We start from the raw sequence: 17,454 nt of genomic DNA on the forward strand, positions 1-17,454 counted from the left end.
TCATAATTTACAACATTGTATTGGAGTGGATTTTTTGAGGACCTCATTTGAGCAACTCCATTCTAGCTGATTCACTAGTGAGCCATCTAGATCGGAGTGGATTTTTTGAGGATCTTCCTGTAGCCTTCACTGTGTACAGTTTGGTGCTGAGGTGACTGGAATTTAGTTTTTCAAAGAGTAGGTGTAGCCTCGTGGGGAAAAACATAACAGAGTGCAGCCGACAGTCCTCATAATTTACAACATAAGATTGGAGTGGATTTTTTGAGGTCCTCATTTGAGCAACTCCATTCTAGCTGATTCACTAGTGAGCTGTCTAGATCGGAGTGGATTTTTTGAGGACCTAATTTTAGCAACTCCATTCTAGCTGATTCACTAGAGAGCCATCTAGATCGGAGTGGGTATTTTGAGGATCTCCCTGTAGCTTCCAAACTGTACAGTTTGGTGCTGAGGTGACTGGAATTGAGTCTTTCGAGAGTGGGCGGAGCCTCGCGGGGATAAACGTAACAGCGCAGCGACAGAGTCCTCATAATTAACAGTAATGGATTGGAGTGGATTTTTTGAGGACCTCATTTTAGCAACTCTATTCTAGCTGATTCTTCATTGAGCCGTCTGGATCGGAGTGGATTTTTTTGTGGACCTCCCTGTAGCCTCCAAACTGTACAGTTTGGTGATGAGGTGACTGAAATCAATTTTTTTTTAAAGAGAGCGGAACCTCGCAGGGAAAAGCGTAACACAGCGCAGCAACAGAGTCCTCATAATTTACAACATTGTATTGGAGTGGATTTTTTGAGGACCTCATTTTAGCAACTCCATTCTAGCTGATTCACTAGTGAGCTGTCTAGATCGGAGTGGATTTTTAGAGGATCTCTCTGCAGCCTCCATTCTGTACAGTTTGGTGCTGGGGTGACTGGAATTCAGCTTTTCAAAAAGTGGCGGAGCCTCGCAGGGATAAATGTAACAGAGCGCAGCCGAGAGAGTCCTCATAATTTACCACATTAGATTGGAGTGGATTTTTTGAGGACCTCAAGCAGCCTCTGTGGCCAAATGTTTGAGACCCCCACTCGAGTCTATGAAGCTACAGCTGACAATCAAAATACAGGGTGCCATGATATACTGAGGGGCTGCCATTGGTTTAATTAGTTATTCTGTGATGACAGAGTCTCTTTACACCCTGAGTGATTTCAGACCAATCACCTATTCTGTGGAGAAGTGATAAAGATTTACAAGACAGTGACTTGAAGGGTCAACTTGATATTTGAATTTTTTTCTCAACACTTTATTTCAGTTATATTTTCAAGCAGATCAGGGGGTGTTCATATCCTGAGACCACCATAAGATGCCCCAAAAAAACTCAGTCTTCACCGAGGGGTGCGCAGTTCAGGCATAAGAAAAGTATACACAGTCCATAATATGGATATCCATGGAAAACGGAGGGCTTGTAGTGATCGATGGGTTATTGCATTGTGGGTGTCTAGGTTCTGCTTGAAAGTATAAGGACATTCACAAATGAAAAAGATATCATACAAGGTTTACTTAAATCTTGCAAATGAGAAAACAGGTGTACTGGTGTGATAATTCTAATAATACAGGTGCATCTCACTAAATTAGAATATCATCAAAAAGTTAATTTATTTCAGTTCTTCAATACAAAAAGTGAAACTCATATATTATATAGAGTCATTACAGACAGAGGGATCTATTTCAAGTGTTTATTTCTGTTAATGTTGATGATTATGGCTTATAGCCGATGAAAACACAAAAGTCATTATCTCAGTAAATTAGAATAATTAACAAAATACACCTGCAAAGGCTTCCTAAGCATTTAACAAGGTCCCTTAGTCTGTTTCAGTAGGCTCCACAATCATGGGGAAGACTGCTGACTTGACAGATGTCCAGAAGGCAGTCACTGACACACTCCACAAGGTCTCAGAGTCTGGAGGAAGAGTGGAGAGGCCACAATCCAAGCTGCTGGAGGTCTAGGGTGAAGTTTCCACAATCAGTGATGGTTTGGGGAGCCATGTCATCTGCTGGTGTAGGGCCACTGTGTTTTATCAAGACCAAAGTCAGCGCAGCCGTCTACCAGGACATTTTACAGCACTTCATGCTTCCCTCTGTCCACACGGCCAAAAGTACCAGTACCTGGTTTACACACAACAGTATCACTGTGCTTGGTTGGCAGCAAACTCGCCTGACCTTAACCCCATAGAGAATCTATTTATTATAATCTATTATAGAGAATCTATGGGGTATTGTCAAGAGGAAGATGAGAGACACCAGACCCAACAATGCAGATGAGCTGAAGGCTGCTATCAAAGCCACCTGGGCTTCCATAACCCCTCAGCAGTGCCACAGGCTGATCGCCTCCATGCCACATTGCCGCAATGATGCAGTAATTGATGCACAAGGAGCCCGACCAAGTACTGAGGGCATTTACTGAACAGTCATTTCAGTAGGACATTTTGGTTTTAAAATAATTTTTCAAGCTGTTATAAAAGTATTCTAATTTACTGAGATAATAACTGTTGTGTTTTCATTGGCTGTAAACCATAATCAACATTAACAAAAATAAACACTTGAAATAGATCCCTCTGCGTGTAATGACTCTATAGAATAGATCCCTCTGCGTGTAATGACTCTATAGAATAGATCCCTCTGCGTGTAATGACTCTATAGAATAGATCCCTCTGCGTGTAATGACTCTATAGAATAGATCCCTCTGCGTGTAATGACTCTATAGATCCCTCTGCGTGTAATGACTCTATATAATAGATCCCTCTGCGTGTAATGACTCTATATAATAGATCCCTCTGCGTGTAATGACTCTATATAATAGATCCCTCTGTGTGTAATGACTCTATATAATAGATCCCTCTGTGTGTAATGACTATATAATAGATCACGCTGTGTGTAATGTCTCTATATAATAGATCCCTGTGTGTAATGACTCTGTATAATAGATCCCTCTGTGTGTAATGACTATATAATAGATCCCTGTGTGTAATGACTCTATATAATAGATCCCTGTGTGTAATGACTCTATATAATAGATCACTCTGTGTAATGTCTCTATATAATAGATCCCTCTGTGTGTAATGACTCTATATAATAGATCCCTCTGTCTGTAATGACTATATAATAGATCCCTCTGTGTGTAATGACTCTATATAATAGATCCCTCTGTGTGTAATGACTCTATATAATAGATCACGCTGTGTGTAATGTCTCTATATAATAGATCCCTGTGTGTAATGACTCTGTATAATAGATCCCTCTGTGTGTAATGACTATATAATAGATCCCTGTGTGTAATGACTATATAATAGATCCCTCTGTGTGTAATGACTCTATATAATAGATCCCTCTGTGTGTAATGACTCTATATAATAGATCCCTCTGTGTGTAATGACTCTATATAATAGATCACTCTGTGTAATGTCTCTATATAATAGATCCCTCTGTGTGTAATGACTCTATATAATAGATCCCTCTGTCTGTAATGACTCTATATAATAGATCCCTCTGTGTGTAATGACTCTATATAATAGATCCCTCTGTGTGTAATGACTCTATATAATAGATCGCTGTGTGTAATGACTCTATATAATAGATCCCTCTGTCTGTAATGACTCTATATAATAGATCCCTCTGTGTGTAATGACTCTATATAATAGATCCCTCTGTGTGTAATGACTCTATATAATAGATCGCTGTGTGTAATGACTCTATATAATAGATCCCTCTGTGTGTAATGACTCTATATAATAGATCACTCTGTGTAATGTCTCTATATAATAGATCCCTCTGTGTGTAATGACTCTATATAATAGATCCCTCTGTCTGTAATGACTATATAATAGATCCCTCTGTGTGTAATGACTCTATATAATAGATCCCTCTGTGTGTAATGACTCTATATAATAGATCACGCTGTGTGTAATGTCTCTATATAATAGATCCCTGTGTGTAATGACTCTGTATAATAGATCCCTCTGTGTGTAATGACTATATAATAGATCCCTGTGTGTAATGACTATATAATAGATCCCTCTGTGTGTAATGACTCTATATAATAGATCCCTCTGTGTGTAATGACTCTATATAATAGATCCCTCTGTGTGTAATGACTCTATATAATAGATCACTCTGTGTAATGTCTCTATATAATAGATCCCTCTGTGTGTAATGACTCTATATAATAGATCCCTCTGTCTGTAATGACTCTATATAATAGATCCCTCTGTGTGTAATGACTCTATATAATAGATCCCTCTGTGTGTAATGACTCTATATAATAGATCGCTGTGTGTAATGACTCTATATAATAGATCGCTCTGCGTGTAATGACTCTATATAATAGATCCCTCTGCGTGTAATGACTCTATATAATAGATCCCTCTGTGTGTAATGACTCTATATAATAGATCCCTCTGTGTGTAATGTCTCTATATAATAGATCCCTCTGTGTGTAATGACTCTATATAATAGATCACTCTGTGTGTAATGTCTCTATATAATAGATCCCTCTGTGTGTAATGACTCTATATAATAGATCCCTCTGTCTGTAATGACTCTATATAATAGATTCCTCTGTGTGTAATGACTATATAATAGATCCCTGTGTGTAATGACTCTATATAATAGATCCCTCTGTCTGTAATGACTATATAATAGATCCCTCTGTGTGTAATGACTATATAATAGATCACTCTGTGTGTAATGACTCTATATATGAGTTTCACTTTTTGTATTGAAGAACTGACACAAAGTAACTTTTTGATGATATTCTAATTTAGTGAGATGCACCTGTAGATAAAAGGGTTTCTTAACTTGAATTGACGTCATAGCACAGACCTGCATCAACTCAGCTTAAACGGAACAAAACCCATAGGACCCTATTCATCATAGTGTTTACTCCAGAATTCTGTTATAAAATGCTCAATCGTATAATTTGGATGCAACTGAAGACTATGTAAAAACGTTGCACCTTTTTGCTTTCTAATGGCATTTTTATGGGTAAGTGGGCCGGGTTGTGATGACTGCTGTTTGGCAACTTCATCATGAGCAGCGGTGGAAGCTACAAATCCTACTCCAGTCAGTGGCATAGCATGGAGGCGCTGTCCAGCCATCAGACGCTTCTGATGAATATGTCTCTTAATGAATCAGGAGCTGCGTCCTTCACCCCCGCCCTCTCATCAAGACATTAATCAGGTGCAGAGTTCTTTTAAGGTGACAATGCAGCAATTTAGCTCGAGTAGTTAATATTTTCTATGCATTTATATACATAAGTGACAGCCGAGTGCTGTGATGGCCTATTTTTATTAGCCCCATACAGAATCCATGAATGGATGGACAGATCTGTGCTATGCATAAGTGAATTTTTTTTTATTAAACATGGACATAGTCTTTCCTAAGTAACATTGGGGTCCCTGGTGGTCCTAACCTCAGCAACTTGTTTTATCCAATATGACTAACAGTGCGTTCTTCACTTGCATTTCTGCATGCGGATTGCACATGCGGATTGTAAATGCGTTTTCCTGCCAGGGACATGCTGATGTGAAGCGTTCTTCACTTGCATTTCCGCATGCGGGTTGACAAGCGCTTTCCAAGAGATTTTAGCATCACTTGGAAAGTGCTTGACAACTTGGTCACACTATATAAATCCATGCAAACGGCATGAATTTATATAGTGTGACCGTAAAAGAATGGTAAAAAATAAAAAAATAAATCTATACTTACCTTCTGATGGCCCCCAGTGTCTTGCTTTGCTCCGTTCTGGCTGCCGGCAGATCGCGGGACACTGAAGGACCTGCCGACGTCAGCGTCGCGTGACCCGTCACATGACTATGAAGTCAGCGCAGGTCCTTCAGTCCATCGCGTTCTGCCGGCATGGGAGGACGAGTGCAGCGCGGGCCGCCAGAAGGTAAATAACATTTATTTTATTCTTTTCTTCACAGTGTCTATGGTGCCCGGGTCCGGAGGAGAGTCTTCTCTCCTCTAGACCTGCGTACCATCCGCACATTGAACGCTTGTATTCCGCATGTGCTTATCTAGTGAAGCGGAATGCATGCCTTCTAATGCAAGTCACTGGCGGCAAAAACGCAGCGCTTCCGCAAAATAATTGGTAGTGCTGCGTTTTTTTCCCCAGCTCGCGGTACACTGAAGGACCTGCCGTCACATGACTAAATGACGTCAGCGCAGGTCCTTCAGTCCACAGCACGCTGCCGGCAAGTGAAGACTAGGAGAGCGGGGGCCATCAGAAGGTAAGTATAATATTTATTTTTTATTTATTCTTTTTTTCACAGGTTCTATGGTACACAGGTCCGGAGGAGAGTCTCCTGTCCTCCACACCCGGGTACCATCCGCACATAGAAACGCATATTATCCATGTGCGCAAATATACTGACACGTATAATATGCGTTTCAATGCAAGTCAATTACAGCAATTACGCTGCATGTCCGCAAAATTAATTGACATGCTGTGTATTTTTCCGCAATGATAATGCGCAGCGGAAATTTCCGCAGCATGTGCACAGCACAGATTATCATTGGGGAACATGGCAGGCCTTCTACCAAGCGTTTAAGCATTCCTGCAGAGTTTTTGCTGGTGCTTAAACGCATCGTGGGCACACAGCCTAACAGCGTGTCCCTCCCCCGGCCTGTGTTCATGGACTGCAATGTAATCAGGCCTAGGTCAACATCTCTTGTAGCATCTATAGGGTGTGAACCCTTCCCCCATCCAAGGGCTGATCCCAGTAGACAGAACAATAGACTCATGTTTGGCCCAGTCAGTTGCGTGGTGCCTCCCGATGCTGGAGGGTCTCAGGCTGCGGCCAGACCCTCGTGGCGTGTGTGGATTGATAGAAGCTGCCACGTTGGATTGTGTTGTGTCCCTCATCTGCTGGATCCATTGAACTCAGCCATGGACTATTTCTATATTTTCTCTGGCAGGAGACGGCCCCAGACTGGTTTCTGCTGTTATATAGCAAAAACGAACCATATACAGAGTATATGGCAAAGAATCAAAAAACTTTATTGTAAACAATATACAGAAAAGACAGACATGATTAAAAAGGACGACACACAGACAACCAAACTGGGTGACACATATACAACATAATAATAGATGTTAAATATCTATTGGGACAAAGTGCAAGAAGTGCTCGTATTCAAGGCATTTATGCACTGGTACAAAATTATGGCATATTTCATCACTATGGATATGTACCATGTGCCATATGGCCTATAGTGCCCTATGAAGAAATGCTAAAGAATTATATTGCACTCTTACCCATATTAGATCAGCACCCAGAATAAACAAGGACCCCAATGCGTGTTTCGCGTGGTATCCTATGGCTTCCTCGGGGGGATTGTTTAATAGGACCTTCCATGTCTGTTTAAATATACTTTAGGGCCTGCGGTCACGTGACCACAACGGACCAATCATCTCCTGAACCATCAGCGCATGCACGCTGAACCGCCCGAGCCAGATGCGTCACGCATGGCCATCAAGGTGAACCACGCATGACCGGGAACAAGGACACGTTGCCATGACCCCCGAACATGAGCAGACACCATGCAGATGCCGTGCATGACGCAGAGGCAAGGGGAGGCACAGCACCCACGCGCTCGCCAAAAAGAACAACACAGCAACGCATTAAGACAAGTATAGTAACGCAACTACTTAATAATGCAAAAATGTGTTAGAGTAAGAAGTGTCATTTTCCTATAATTGCAACACGATTGTGTCAGTACAAAAATCAATTTTCTTAGTCCAATTTAATTGTTGCTCGTAGTATCCTCATATTGATTAACCATATGTAGGTGATCCATATAGATGGTGCATATAGACTATGGAGGGAGAAAGTTACAAATGACAAAGAAAACAAATTAAAATCAACACATACAATTGTATAAAAATACCACAAAGATTATATCTATTAAAGAAATGGGTGAAGCTCAGGGCCTCATTAAGGCCATTTGGTGTCATTGTTCCCAGTTCCACTATCCATTTGTTTTCCCTTTGAGCCAGAAGTTTTTTTTACATTTCCACCCCTAAATGCCACTATGGATGACATCAATACCACGTACCATAAATGTTTTAGGATTTCTCTCATGACAGATTTTAAAATGGCGTGCTATCGTCTTTAAAGAGGTTGTGTCGGCCACCATCCTCATATCCCATGCCCCCTCACACCAGCCACGCAGCCCCCTGGATACCCTTCTACATACCCCATGCCCCTCACACCATCCACGCAGCCCCCTGGATGTCCCTCTACATACCCCATGCCTCCTCGCACCACCCACACAGCCCCCTGGATGTCCCTCTACATACCCCATGCCCCTCACACCAGCAATACAGCCCCCTGGATGCCCCTCTACATACCCCATGCCTCCTCACACCAGCCACCTGGATGTCCCTCTACATACCCCATGCCTCCTCACACCAGCCACATAGCCCCCTGGATGCCCCTCTACATACCCCATGCCTCCTCACACCAGCCACCTGGATGTCCCTCTACATACCCCATGCCTCCTCACACCAGCCACATAGCCCCCTGGATGTCCCTCTACATACCCCATGCCTCCTCGCACCAGCCATACAGCCCCCTGGATGTCCCTCTACATACCCCATGCCTCCTCGCACCAGCCACACAGCCCCCTGGATGTCCCTCTACATATCCCATGCCTCCTCTCACCACCCACACAGCCCCCTGGATGTCCCTCTACATATCCCATGCCTCCTCACACCACCCACACAGCCCCCTGGATGTCCCTCTACATATCCCATGCCTCCTCTCACCAGCCACACAGCCCCCTGGATGTCCCTCTACATACCCCATGCCCCCTCCACCAGCCACACAGCCCCCTGGATGTCCCTCTACATATCCCATGCCTCCTCTCACCACCCACACAGCCCCCTGGATGTCCCTCTACATATCCCATGCCTCCTCGCACCACCCGCACATCCCCCTGGATGTCCCTCTACATACCCCATGCCTCCTCACACCAGCGACACAGCCCCCTGGATGTCCCTCTACACACCCCATGCCTCCTCACACCACCCACACAGCCCCCTGGATGTCCCTCTACACATCCCATGCCTCCTCACACCAGCCCCCTGGATGTCCCTCTACATACCCCATGCCCCTCACAACAGCCAGACAGCCCCCTGGATGTCCCTCTACATACCCCATATGCCTCCTCGCACCACCCACAGCCCCCTGGATGTCCCTCTACATACCCCATGCCTCCTCACACCAGCCACAGAGCCCCCTGGATGTCCCTCTACATACCCCCTGCCTCCTCACACCAGCCACAGAGCCCCCTGGATGTCCCTCTACATACCCCCTGCCTCCTCACACCAGCCACAGAGCCCCCTGGATGACCCTCTACATACCCCATGCCTCCTCACACCAGCCACAGAGCCCCCTGGATGACCCTCTACATACCCCATGCCTCCTCACACCAGCCACAGAGCCCCCTGGATGTCCCTCTACATACCCCATGCCTCCTCACACCAGCCACAGAGCCCCCTGGATGTCCCTCTACATACCCCATGCCTCCTCACACCAGCCACAGAGCCCCCTGGATGTCCCTCTACATATCCCATGCCCCTCACACCAGCCACAGAGCCCCCTGGATGTCCCTCTACATATCCCATGCCCCTCACACCAGCCACACAGCCCCTTGGATGTCCCTCTACACATCCCATGCCTCCTCACACCAGCCCCCTGGATGTCCCTCTACATGTCCCTTGCCTACTCACACAGCCCCCTGGATGCCCCTCTACATACCCCATGCCCCTCACACCAGCCAGACAGCCCCCTGGATGTCCCTCTACATACTCCATGCCTCCTCGCACCACCCACACAGCCCCCTGGATGTCCCTCTACATACCCCATGCCTCCTCACATCAGCCACACAGCCCCCTGGATGTCCCTTTACACATCCCATGCCTACTCACACCACCCACACAGCCACCTGGATGTCCCTCTACACATCCCATGCCACCTCACACCAGCCCCCTGGATGTCCCTCTACACATCCCATGCCACCTCACACCAGCCCCCTGGATGTCCCTCTACATACCCCATGCCCTCTCCACCAGCCACACAGCCCCCTGGATGTCCCTCAACATATCCCATGCCTCCTCTCACCACCCACACAGCCCCCTGGATGTCCCTCTACATATCCCATGCCTCCTCACACCACCCACACAGCCCCCTGGATGTCCCATGCCTCCTCACACCACCCACACAGCCCCCTGCATGTCCCTCTACATACCCCATGCCTCGTCACATCAGCCACACAGCCCCCTGGATGTCCCTCTACACATCCCATGCCTACTCACACCACCCACACAGCCCCCTGGATGTCCGTCTACACATCCCATGCCTCCTCACACCAGCCCCCTGGATGTCCCTCTACATACCCCATGCCCCTTCCACCAGCCACACAGCCCCCTGGATGTCCCTCTACATATCCCATGCCTCCTCACACCACCCACACAGCCCCCTGGATGTCCCTCTACATATCCCATGCCTACTCACACACTCCCCTGGATGTCCCTCTACATATCCCATGCCTCCTCACACCACCCACACACTCCCCTGGATGTCCCTCTACATACCCCATGCCCCTCACACCAGCCATACAGCCCCCTGGATGCCCCTCTACATACCCGATGCCTCCTCATACCAGCCATACAGCCCCCTGGATGTCCCTCTACATACCCCATGCCTCCTCACACCAGCCACACAGCCCCCTGGATGTCCCTCTACATACCCCATGCCTCCTCACACCAGCCACACAGCCCCCTGGATGTCCCTCTACATACCCCATGCCTCCTCGCACCAGCCACACAGCCCCCTGGATGCCCCTCTACAAACCCCATGCCTCCTCACACCACCCACACAGCCCCCTGGATGTCCCTCTACATATCCCATGCCTACTCACACCAGCTTCATCGCCCCCTGGATGTCCCTCTACATGCCCCTCGCACCAGCCACACAGCCCCCTGGATGTCCCTCTACATACCCCATGCCTCCTCGCACCAGCCACACAGCCCCCTGGATGTCCCTCTACATACCCCATGCCTCCTCGCACCAGCCACACAGCCCCCTGGATGTCCCTCTACACACCCCATGCCTCCTCACACCACCCACACAGCCCCCTGGATGTCCCTCTACACACCCCATGCCTCCTCACACCACCCACACAGCCCCCTGGATGTCCCTCTACATACCCCATGCCTCCTCGCACCAGCCACACAGCACCCTGGATGTCCCTCTACATACCCCATGCCTCCTCACACCAGCCAGACAGCCCCCTGGATGTCCCTCTACATACCCCATGCCTCCTCGCACCAGCCAGACAGCCCCCTGGATGCCCCTCTACATACCCCATGCCTCCTCACACCAGCCACACAGCCCCCTGGATGTCCCTCTACATACCCCATGCCTCCTCACACCAGCCATACAGCCCCCTTTATGCCTCCACAGCATTTATTCACATGGTCAGTTCCCCCACCTCAGTCCTCACAGCACAAAGCTGAACTCCTCATCACCATCCTCCGGTCCCGGCACAATGTGCACTGCTGCAGCTGCAGGTGGAAGAGCGTCCACTGGACTGAGAAGCCCCGCCCCTTCCGGTGACGTCATGATAGAATGAAATCACTCCTCCCCCTCAGGAGATCAACTCCAATCTAGACGCTACCGTGGCGTCTCTGCAGGTGGAGGTATGTGGAGACCCCATTACTGGCAGCAGGGGGCATTAACCCCTTCAGCACGGAGACTCTTTTGGGGTCTTGTGTTGCCCCTTTATAAGAATCATAAGGTTTCTGTTCTGTTTCCTGTAATAGATACATACGACCCAACTATGGAGACAGGAAGGGAGGAAACGTATTGTTCTCAGAGTACGGGACCCCCACAGTGTAATGCCCCCATTATGCCCCTTATGCAGGATGTATGATGCCCCCACACTGTGTAATGCCTCCATTATGCCCCTTATGCAGGATGTATGATGCCCCCACACGGTGTAATGCCCCCATTATGCCCCTTATGCAGGATGTATGATGCCCCCACACAGTGTAATGCCCCCATTATGCCCCTTATGCAGGATGTATGATGCCCCCACACAGTGTAATGCCCCCATTATGCCCCTTATGCAGGATGTATGATGCCCCCACACAGTGTAATGTCCCCATTATGCCCCTTATGCAGGATGTATGTTGCCCCTACACAGTGTAATGCCCCCATTATGCCCCTTGTGCAGTATATTTGATGCCTCCACACAGTGTAATGCCCCCATTATGCCCCTTATGCAGTATGTATGATCCCCCCACACAGTGTAATGCCCCCATTATGCCTCTTATGCAGGATGTATGATGCCCCCACACAGTGTAATGCCCCCATTATGCCCCTTATGCAGGATGTATGATGACCCCACACAGTGTAATGCCCCCATTATGCCCCTTATGCAGGATGTATGATGTCCCCCACACAGTGTAATGCCCCCATTTTGCCCCTTATGCAGGATGTATGATGCCCCCACACAGTGTAATGCCCCCATTATGCCCCTTATGCAGGATGTATGTTGCCCCCACACAGTGTAATGCCCTCATTATGCCACTTATGCAAGTTGTATCATGCCCCCACACAGTGTAATGCCCCATTATGCCCCTTATACAGGATGTATGATGCCCCCACAGTACCGGTTTTGCAGTTGGAATAATCCCTCTGGAGTTGGTTTTCCCTTTGCCTGCTCCCCTCCATGTATACCCTCGAGCATGTATACATGCATGTAGGGGAGCAGCCGGCCTTACTAGATATCGAGGCTTTGTACAGTAATATACGGCCTGAGGATGGTATCAGAGGAGTAAGACGTTTCTTGAAATCGAGATCAGTCGAGTGTAGCAGACATAATGACTTCATGGAAGATTTGTCGGGGAACTCCGCATCAATAGAGTGGGCTTTAGATTTACATCTGAATTTAATTATAATAATAATAATTTTTATTTTTATAGCACCAACATATTCCACATCACTTTACAATTTTAGGGGGGACTTGTACAGACAATACAGACTTTACAGAATAAGCATAACTCAAATATTAAAAGGAGTGAGGGTCGCAAGCTTACAGTCTATAAGCAAATAGGGGAGACACAAAGGTAAAATGTACATATATTCTATAATACAGCTATAATATAGTAAATAGGGTAAGTACATAACACTACATGAACTGGTCGCCTGCCAGTATGTGTACAGTACAGACAGAGGCTAATCACTGCATGTGACGCGCCCCCTGGGCCTGTGCTGGGAACCCGGAACCGGGCCTTTTGTAGGATGCTGGGGGTTGTAGTCTCCGTGTGGCGGTGACCTGGTCCGTGCCCAGGGTGGTCAAACCAGTGGCAGTCTACTTGTATTGTAATTGTCCGACTACGCCACCCGTGGATTGCGGTCAGTGGGGATCACCGCTGCGCTGCAGACCGCTGAGGCTGATGTTATATGCGCAGCCAAGAATGGGATAACTCCCCACGGGAGAAGTATTGCCTCAGGGCAGCTAGAGTAGATGATGGTAGTGATGGTGTGAGCGTCCCAATACTAATGGTGCTGGTGCGGCGATGAAACACAGAGACTTGTAATTGCAGTTTCCAATGCTTTACTCACAGTTGTTATTCGTGTCAATGCTGCAGGCGATGACTGCCCAAGTCGTGCTGCGTCCACCAGGTGAGGGAATCGGTCAACTCCCAGGCAATTCCAGAGTGTGGCACAGGGCTCCCTTCTCTTCCCTTCTCTGGCCGTCCCCACCAGTGACCCACCTTTGTCCAGCTTCCTCGGGCCTTCTGTTGGCGAAACCTCTCTCCGGTTTCCCTGACCCTATGTGGTATGCTTTCCTGGTGGATGTAGTGAGGGGTCGCACCAAGATGTGGTCACAACCTCCGGTTTTGGCTGAGGATTAGTCGCCTCCACCAATTTGGGTTCCGGTACCCTGCTCTGCCAACCCTTCACCCGTTATCTCGTGGGTTCTTAGGGTTCCTTCTTCACTCTGGTCTCTGGGCCTTTCTCTGTGTTCCTGTTCCTTGCTTCCTTCCTCCTCTGTTCCAGTTCCTATCTTACTTTCCTTTCTGTTCCTTCTCCTTTCTCTCTCTCTCAGGCTCCAGCCTCCTGACAAGGCCTGCCTGCGGAGCAGAGCCCATGCAGAGGCTCTGCTTCCTGTCTTCTCCTCAGACTGCACTCCCCGGACTGAACACTGATCTAAGATGGTGCCCACCTTTTATACCTCCTTCTAACACCCGAGCCCAGGTGACTAGCAACCAATGGGCTCCTGCCTATGCCCAGAGACCCACCCCTATCTGCTCCTACACCACTGGGTGTACTTTCCCCTCCCCACTCCAGCCAGGGACAGATGCTGTCGTGCCTGCACTTCTGTCTAGTGGGAGCACCGTTGAGCTGTCCCTCGGAAATGGGGTGTGTGTGGTGCATGCAGCCTACCGAGTCCTGGTCCACACTCCATCCTTACCCGGGAGTGGAATATCACACCTCTGGTTTGAGGTGCAATACCCCTTGTGATGAAAGCCGGCCGGTGGGTGCAGCTCTCTGGCGCCCCCTTACCTCTCAGGTCAGTCAAGGTACTGCACCTAGAGAAAGTAGTGCCAGGAAGCTGCAACCAGCGCAGGGAACACGGTAGTGTGTTATCCCTTCAACGTCACTAAACCGTAACGTCACTACACAGCACAACTCGCTAGCGCCCTCTTAGCCTCAGGTCAGTCAAGGAACTGCACCTAGGATAAGCGGTCGCCAGGGAGACTGTCCTGTAACCTACTGGGTATCGGGGCCCTCTGTAGTGAGGGCGGTATATATATCTTCCTTGGCCGCGCCAGGAATATATATATCTGAACCTCCGACCGTCACTACCAGCCTTCCCCAATCCCCAGTTGGTATGCTGCCACCAGTCCCTATTTTAGATATACGCCCAGTCCGTGAATGGGCCTATATCGGGTCAGGAACCAACCCTGGGTAGCGTTTTTGGCTTGAGCCGAGCTCACACGGACGTGCGTTCGTTATGCAGAATAAAAGGCAGGCCCACAATTACTTGAGGTAATTGATTATAATAATACACTAGATACACGATATACAACTAAATATACACAGGTATAAGGTCAGGCTAAACTATACAACAATGGAATACAACACACAGAATCACCACAGCATATCAGTTACCGGTTTCTTGATTTTCTTGTGACGCAGGGAGAGGATTCTGCGGTCGCAGGCACGGTTCTTTGTTACAGGCTGAGGCCTACCACCGCATGGTCAAACTGCTCCTCCCCTTGGTGGCCTCAGCTGGTGCTCAGATGTTCAGCACCCCACTCTTGGGTCAAGACTGACTTATCTCTTGTCTGTCCTGCTATCTTACCTGCCCCGTCCCGCCCACTGCTGGTGAGGTCAGCTGGCTCAGTCTCCACCCTCAGGTCTAACTTCGATCAGAAGCCCAAATTCTATGGAACCCAATAACTTCTTCTGGGATGGTCTCATGATACCCCCAGGGGTTCCCATGGATTCGGGCCGCCGTAACCGACCTTTTGATATCAATTATGATACCATACGGTCCTCAGGAATGGCTCAGCGCTATATCTTGGCTTCCAGAGCACGTACAAACGTCTACCACGGAGGCTTGTGTGCGCAATGGCTCCGGGACGCCGTGATATTTTTTTATTGGCCCATCCCACGCAACATGCGTGTACTTTTCATGTTTCTATATCTTATGCCTCCATGCTTGTGACAGACAAAGAAACTAGTCCTATGGGACAAATGGTCAGGTACAGATAGACGAAGCACCCCCCCCCTGCTGGCTGTGTTTCCTCTCGAAGTCTTTGAAGCTCCTAGCATTCACGTGTCAAATAGGCCCCGGGGCTTCTTATCTTACAGGAGCCTGGATGGGGGGAAACTATCTAGTTGACGTTTTAACAGAAGGTCCCAAGGGTGGGGGCTGCTGAAGTGTGGCCATCCCTGGATATGATTTATCATTACCAAGATGGCGGCTACAGGTTCATCACACCTCCCCCTATACGAGGGCGCGAGGGGGTAGCACATTCCTGTGTTCCCCCGTGCGTCCTTCTGCACCCTCCCCTTGCCGGGATAACCCGTCAGCGTTACCGTGGTCACGGCCTCTTCTGTGGCGAATGGAGAAGTGGTACTGCTGGAGAGCGAGGCTCCAGCGTAGCAACCTGCCATTCGACCCAGAGACCGTGTGTAACCAGCTGAGGGGGTTGTGGTCCGTCTCCACGGTGAAATGGCTCCCATACAAGTAGGGCTGCAGACGCTGCAGGGCCCATACAATTGCCAGGCATTCTTTTTCCACCGTGGAGTAAGCCACCTCCCGGGGCAGTAGCTTCCTGCTCAGGTACAAGACAGGATGTTCCTGGCCTGTCGTGTTGACCTGACTTAGCACAGCACCGAGGCCAAAGTCACTGGCGTCGGTCTGTACCACAAACGGCCGGTCGAAGTCGGCAGCTTGCAGTACAGGGGAGCTACTTAGGGCGGCCTTGAGTGCCCCGAAAGCTGTCTCGCAGGCGACTGTCCAGTCGACTGCGACGGGCAGCTTCTTCTTGGTGAGGTCCGTCAGGGGCTTGGCCAGGGTGCTATAGTGTGGGACGAACCTCCTATAGTACCCGGCGGTCCCCAAGAAGGACATCACCTGCTTTTTGGTCCTAGGAGTGGGCCAGGATGCGATGGCATCCACTTTCCCCGGTTCTGGCTTCAGAACCCCCCCGCCTACCCGGTGACCCAGGTAGAGGACCTCACTCATGCCCAGCTGGCACTTTTCCGGCTTGATGGTCAAGCCTGCCCGGTGGATCCGACCGAGCACCTGCCGCAGGTGCTCTAGGTGATCCTCCCAAGTGGGACTGAAGACTGTAATATCGTCCAAGTACGCAGCCGCGTACCCTTCAAGTCCCTCAAGCAGCGTATTGACCATCCGTTGAAAAGTGGCAGGGGCATTCTTCATGCCGAATGGCATCACTGTGGACTCGTACAGTCCAAAAGGGGTGATAAAGGCAGAGCGTTCCCTTGCCGCGGGGGTCAGAGGAATCTGCCAGTACCCCCGGCTCAGATCCATGATGGTCAGGTACTTAGCCCCGGCCATCCGATCGAGCAGGTCATCGATGCGTGGTATGGGGAACGCATCGGTGGCCGTTACAGCGTTGAGCACCCGGTAGTCCACGCAGAACCGTGTAGTTCGGTCCTTCTTTGGTACGAGGACTACAGGCGAGGCCCACGCGCTGCTGGATGCCTGGATCACCCCCAGCTTCAGCATCTCGTCTATCTCTTGGCGCATGTTTCCCTGCACCTCGAAAGAGACCCGATATGCTGAACGCCGGATCGGCGGGTGATCGCCAGTGTCCACGTCGTGGACAGCCATCTCAGTCCTTCCGGGCAGACTGCTGAACAGCCCCCG

General features: G+C 48.9%; 1 protein-coding gene across 1 annotated transcript in view; it reads left to right on the top strand.

Annotated features, from left to right (window-relative positions):
- The first annotated feature begins 11,693 nt into the window (after positions 1–11,693).
- Positions 11,694–17,454, top strand: part of LOC141213687 (uncharacterized) — a 28,388-nt gene continuing 22,627 nt past the window's right edge. Inside the window, exon 1 of the mRNA XM_073665289.1 lies at positions 11,694–11,737. The gene's annotated coding sequence lies outside the window, so the exon portion shown is untranslated. The remainder of the gene's footprint in view (positions 11,738–17,454) is intronic.

The sequence above is a fragment of the Phyllobates terribilis genome, unplaced genomic scaffold (genome assembly GCF_046119375.1).
Source record: "Phyllobates terribilis strain yellow unplaced genomic scaffold, ASM4611937v1 Scaffold_207__1_contigs__length_3498100, whole genome shotgun sequence".
Lineage (NCBI taxonomy): Eukaryota > Metazoa > Chordata > Amphibia > Anura > Dendrobatidae > Phyllobates > Phyllobates terribilis.